This window comes from Mus caroli, chromosome 10 (assembly GCF_900094665.2).
Source record: "Mus caroli chromosome 10, CAROLI_EIJ_v1.1, whole genome shotgun sequence".
In the NCBI taxonomy this organism is placed as follows: Eukaryota; Metazoa; Chordata; class Mammalia; order Rodentia; family Muridae; genus Mus; species Mus caroli.
The window spans coordinates 55351079-55356254 of NC_034579.1; positions in this window are offsets into that span (position 1 = coordinate 55351079).

The following is a 5176-nucleotide window of genomic DNA, read 5'->3' on the forward strand; positions in this document are numbered from 1 at the left end:
GTAGCCTTGTTGCTCAAACAGAAATCTAGAGCCTTTCAGCAAGGTCTCCTCTGCCTCCAGCCAGGTCCTTTTGACCTCTGAGTGGGAGGTTTCGGCTGTCCGTTGAGTTCTGCACACAGATAGGTTGGGGGTGGGGCATGTGCGGGCTTTCGAGAACCACTTGTAGAAACTAAGCCTGTGATTCAAAGTGAGGGCTGGAGGCCTGTTACTATGGTACTGTTTTGTTTTGTTTTGTTTTGTTTTGTTTGTTTTTAACAAGAAAAAGCTTTATTGTGGGTTAGCTGACAAGGAGACAGGAGGTACCTACAAATCCATCTCCCTGGTTGGCTGGTATTAGAGGACTTGGAGCAGCACAGGGGAAAGGGGAGCTAGCATGTGATTGACAGCAGAGAGTATATGGTTTCTTATTGTGGCCCGACTATGATGGTCAATGACACCCTTACTTCATAGATAGGTCCACAAGGCTCCCTTCTTATGCTTTAGGTTGTGCCGGAGAGACTTCTGCCCTGCTAGGCTCTTAAGTTGTTGGTGTGGCCCAGTTTGACTCCACGTTCATAGAATATCTAGGTTTATGGCCAGGATCTTGACCAAGAATGGGTTCCCCTGGAGGCTAACAGTATAATGAGAGTGTACTTGCTGATCTATGGTTCCTTAGCCTGGTGGCCCCTTATAAAATAGGTGGAGATTAGATTCCTACTCAACTACTTCTGATTAGCTGGGCATCCTTGGAAGTAGTTAGGGCTTTTCTTACTTGGGGAGTTGGGAAGCTAAGGGGAAGGTGGCACTGGGCAGTCTCCAGAGTCAGTTATTATTAGGTACCTCAGTGAGCTCTCCTCTGCCTTTACTGATATTGTTGGATATTTCTCTTATATATAATTCCAACCCCTCCTGAATCCATGACTTTGACTGATCACAAATCTCAAGAAGAAAATTGTACACTTGGCCTTTCCTCAAACAGCCCCCAGTGGAATCAGAGCCCTGGAAGCCATACCAGTGTGGCCCTGAGGGGGGGGGGAAGGGAGGGAGGAAGGGAGGGAGGGGGAGGGGGAGGGAGAGAGCTCTGGTCCTCACATAGATGTCCTTAGATTGGTTCTGAAGAAATTGAAAGGTCTTATTCTTGCTGTGGATGCAGACCAGACAACCATAGCTGGGACACGCAGAGATGTTGTGAGGTGAGATACTTGGGCCCAAGGTCCATGCTGGAGGCCTCATGTTCTGATATCAATGGACTACTTTTGTGTATAGGAATTAATTCTACTAGGACCTTCCTCCCATCTGTCCTTGAGTCTGAAGATTTATATGAAGCCTGGTCCCATGTTCTTCCAAGACAAGATATGCTGGTCTTCACCCTTGCTCTATGCTAAGGTGACAGAAGCCCTGTGGATCAGTTGTGAACGCCCTCATGGCTCATGTCCAGAATCCTTATTTTGTTCTGTGTTGACTGAAGGCTGTATGTTAGGATTCTTCTGTCTTGTTTCCTAAGATGCCTGATGCTGCATCCTGGGGTTGATAGAAGAAATGGCCATGACACCTGAGACCAGTCATGGTAGAGTTAGAGCCTTGGCTGAGTCCAGGATCTGTTGACTCCAAGGAAGTCCCTCTTCGGTCCTTTTAGACCATCTTATTGACCTTTGAGCATGGATCCTTAGTTAGGTTCCACTTCAACCATTAAGTGGTTCAGAGTCAGCTCTGGTTTCTCTATCATCCCAGCCCCAGGGGTTTGCCCTTTGGCTGAGAGAAGAAGGTGTGAACAACGTTCAACTACCAGTCTCTTCTTGCACATGTTAAATTGCTGGAGGTGACATCAAGGGTCATAAACCAAGGTTGCATGAAGTTTCCTGAGAAGATTGGCCTCTCGGGTTTAGAGGACAGAGGGCTGAGCTGAAGGCAGTTTCCTGTAAGATTGTGAGGAGGCTTTGCCCCAGGCTTCCAGAGATAGATTTCTAGCCTTGACCTTAGTTTCTTATAGAAGTATCACCTCGACTGCCACTGGCTCATGCATGTCTACCTCAAAATAAGATCATATTTTGGGGTCCAGTTGGGTAGCATCTCACGGATCTACCAAGTCTAAAGCTAACCCAGAACCATGCTCCAGGTACAGCAAGGTCTGTTAGACTTCTGCTTTAGCCATTGCCACACTGAGGTTCCATTGATTGCCCAACCTCAGCTTAACTCTGATCTGTGGTGCTTATTCCGTGGGTTTGATGATAGGATCCTAGAAAACGGCATGAGGTCAAGCTGGCCAGTCCTGTAGACAACATTAGAAAGTATCACATGCTTCAGGATTTCTTCTTCCTGGGTCACTATTTTTACCCTGTTCATTTTTGTGACTAATGTCATGGTGATGCCTTCTCTTCTGGAAGCTTATTCCCGACCAGCTTCGTCCTCTTCAGACTCTGGCAGTCCATCTGTGGTGTTTCCAGGCAGCATAGCTCCCATGTGGAAACGGCCCCAGAGACATCGACATGCCTACTGCCTGCACTTGGGCCTGGCCATCCCTCTCTGGTCCCGTAGACTGCCTGCAAGTACTTGCAAGTCCTTGACTTTAGTTATCTCTGCTCAGCTCAGCTCAGCTCAGCTAGGGAACTCTTCTCCTTGGCTTCAAAGTCTCAGTCTGTAGAGACTTTGTACCTGGAGAGAGCTTTGTACCAGAATCAGATACAAAGCTGAGACCTGTTGGCATAACGGATCACCACCAACTGAGCAGTAGGACATGGCCACGAGACAGCGAATGATTCTATGGAGTGACGGGACTCCAGGAACCCATTTGTCCTTGAAAGCAGATCGTAATTAGGAAAAAGCCAGTCCCACCTGCCAGTGTCCTCCAGACTTTTATAGACATGAGACCCAGGTGTCTTTGGAGTACTTGACTGAGAGGAAAGGCTTCTAGTAGATTCACAAAGGCAACCACAGGAATTCTAGTTAGAAGAAGGGGTTAGCCAGTCCTGGCTGTGCTTTACTTCTGACACAAAGAGGAGCTTGAGGCATGAGACACCTGACGGAGAGATGGATTACTCAATGAAGCTTAGGTAGATCAGATAACCCTTGTGACATAGGGATTGTAGATCATAGTGTCTCCTGCAGTTGACAGTTGATAACCTGGCTTTGTCTGTAACTAGGGATCTTTCCAGACTAGACTCTTTCTCCATTTTCTCTTTTTGTCTGGCTTTGTTGTTTCCTGGCCTTCATGACCAGAGCTGAAGTATTCTAGCTACTGGATGGCCAGAGCATTTCTTCATTGCCCAGCGCATATAGGAAGAAGGATAGCAGATTGTCCTTCAGATGCACTGCCTGTCATTTCCTGGGGGTAGAGATGTCTTCTTGTGTTTGCTTATGAGATCTCAGCAACCTAACATCTCCCCAAAGTTTGACTTGTGGTTCTGAGAATTATTTCTCACGTACTGGCTCACTTTCCAGTCAGAAATATAGGAGCATCTTGGTTCTATTTCTGGACTCCATTTTACCTCGTAGGATTACAGCTTGATTGTCCTTTTAGACTACACCAGAGGAGACAGGGCATTTGCTCCTTCCTCTCCAGAGCTCCCATTTTTTTACCCCCATCCCTTCTCAAGCATGGTTGGAAGCAGAGTTATCTATGTTGTGTCTCTAAAATGGGCTGTGTCTCCTTGTTGACTAGTCCTGTGTGTTACCAGCTGTGAGGCTTCTGAGGTCTCTTAGTGATGAGTGAAATTCTATCCTGTGTCACAACCTCTTCTTACTACACGTCAACTTTAGTCCTCTTTTTGGGGGTTGATTGGGGGAATTCTGGCTGGGAGAATGGATAGTCACTTGTGCTAGAGAGACAAGAACTGGAGGACACAGGGACACAGTGATCATAGATCCCAATGTCTGCAACAGTTGTTAGTCACAGCACTGTCTTCTGGCCAGGCCAGGCCAGCTTGGAGCCTTGTCGGAACTTTCTGCGGATGCAGATTCAGAGACTCAGCTGAGTTTTGGGTTTTTTTTTCCTTTCTTTTTCCTTTGGTTTTTCAAGACAGGGTTTATTTAACTCTAACCCTAAGCCTAAGCCCTAGCTGTCTGGAATACACTCTGTAGACCAGGCTGGCTTCAAACTCAGAGATCCATCTGCCTCTGCCTCCCAAGTGCTGGGATTAAAGGTGTGTGGCACCACTGCCCTGCTGACTTGGCTGACTTTGAGGTTGGCACTTTCTGGTCCTGTGTGGCAGAGTCTGAGGACAAGTTTTCAGCTAGAGGTTAAGTCCATGGCTCACATGGAAGCCAATGAGAGGGACTAAGGTGTGATGGGGCCTTATTAGCTAAGGCAGAAGCCACCCACAGTGTGTGTCTCCAGAAAATGGCATAAGACACAAGACTGTGTCCTCTTGGAGGACTTGATCATTTCCTGGTCTTAGATGTCTCCTCTCTCCCTATAGCTGTGGCGTAGAAGCCGAGCCTTTTACTTGCACAGACTGTGCATGGCCACAGCATTCCCATGTGGTACAAACCCTTTGCTTCCTATGCCTAAGTTGCCAGTCTAGGATCTGTGGCAGCTAGACACCATGTAGATTGGTCTATGATCTGCTGAGTTAAAAAAAATGTATGATTTTATTAGCAAGGTCTTTAGTCCTATGGATCCCTTCCTAGGAGCCCTTCAGTGACATTTGGTGGTATCAGACATTTTTTGTCTTCATAGAATATCCTAAGACTCATGCTGTGGTGGCCAGTGGTACAACCATCTCTAGAGAAGTCATGGGTGACAGACTCCTTCCTTCTGGTCTGCTGTTGGCTTCTCTCAAACAATTAGGACTCTGTATGTCTCAGACCTATGTCCTTGTTGGAGAGCTCTGTCTTCTGCTGATGCCCTCACTTAGGGATCCCTCCTGCCACAGCCCTGATCCCGGACAGTGTCAAAATTCAGCTATTCTTTGTTTGGGGTTTCTCTGGTTTTGTTTTGAGTGCCAAGGCTGGTCTGAGATGGCTCCATTCCCATGATGCCTTTGGAACAGTTTATAGCATCGCCGCTCAGCCTTCTTGGTAAGGTAGCAGGGACAGTCTTTTGGTTCAGCCTGGCCAAAGGGTTTCCAGGAATGTCTAACTGGAAGCTTTCATGTTCTCCTGGATCAGTCCCTGAGGCTGGTGGCACTTATGGGGGAGGGGTCTGTTTTGAAGCCTGTGTTTGCCATATCTTCTGCTGCTATTTCATCTGCATGAATGC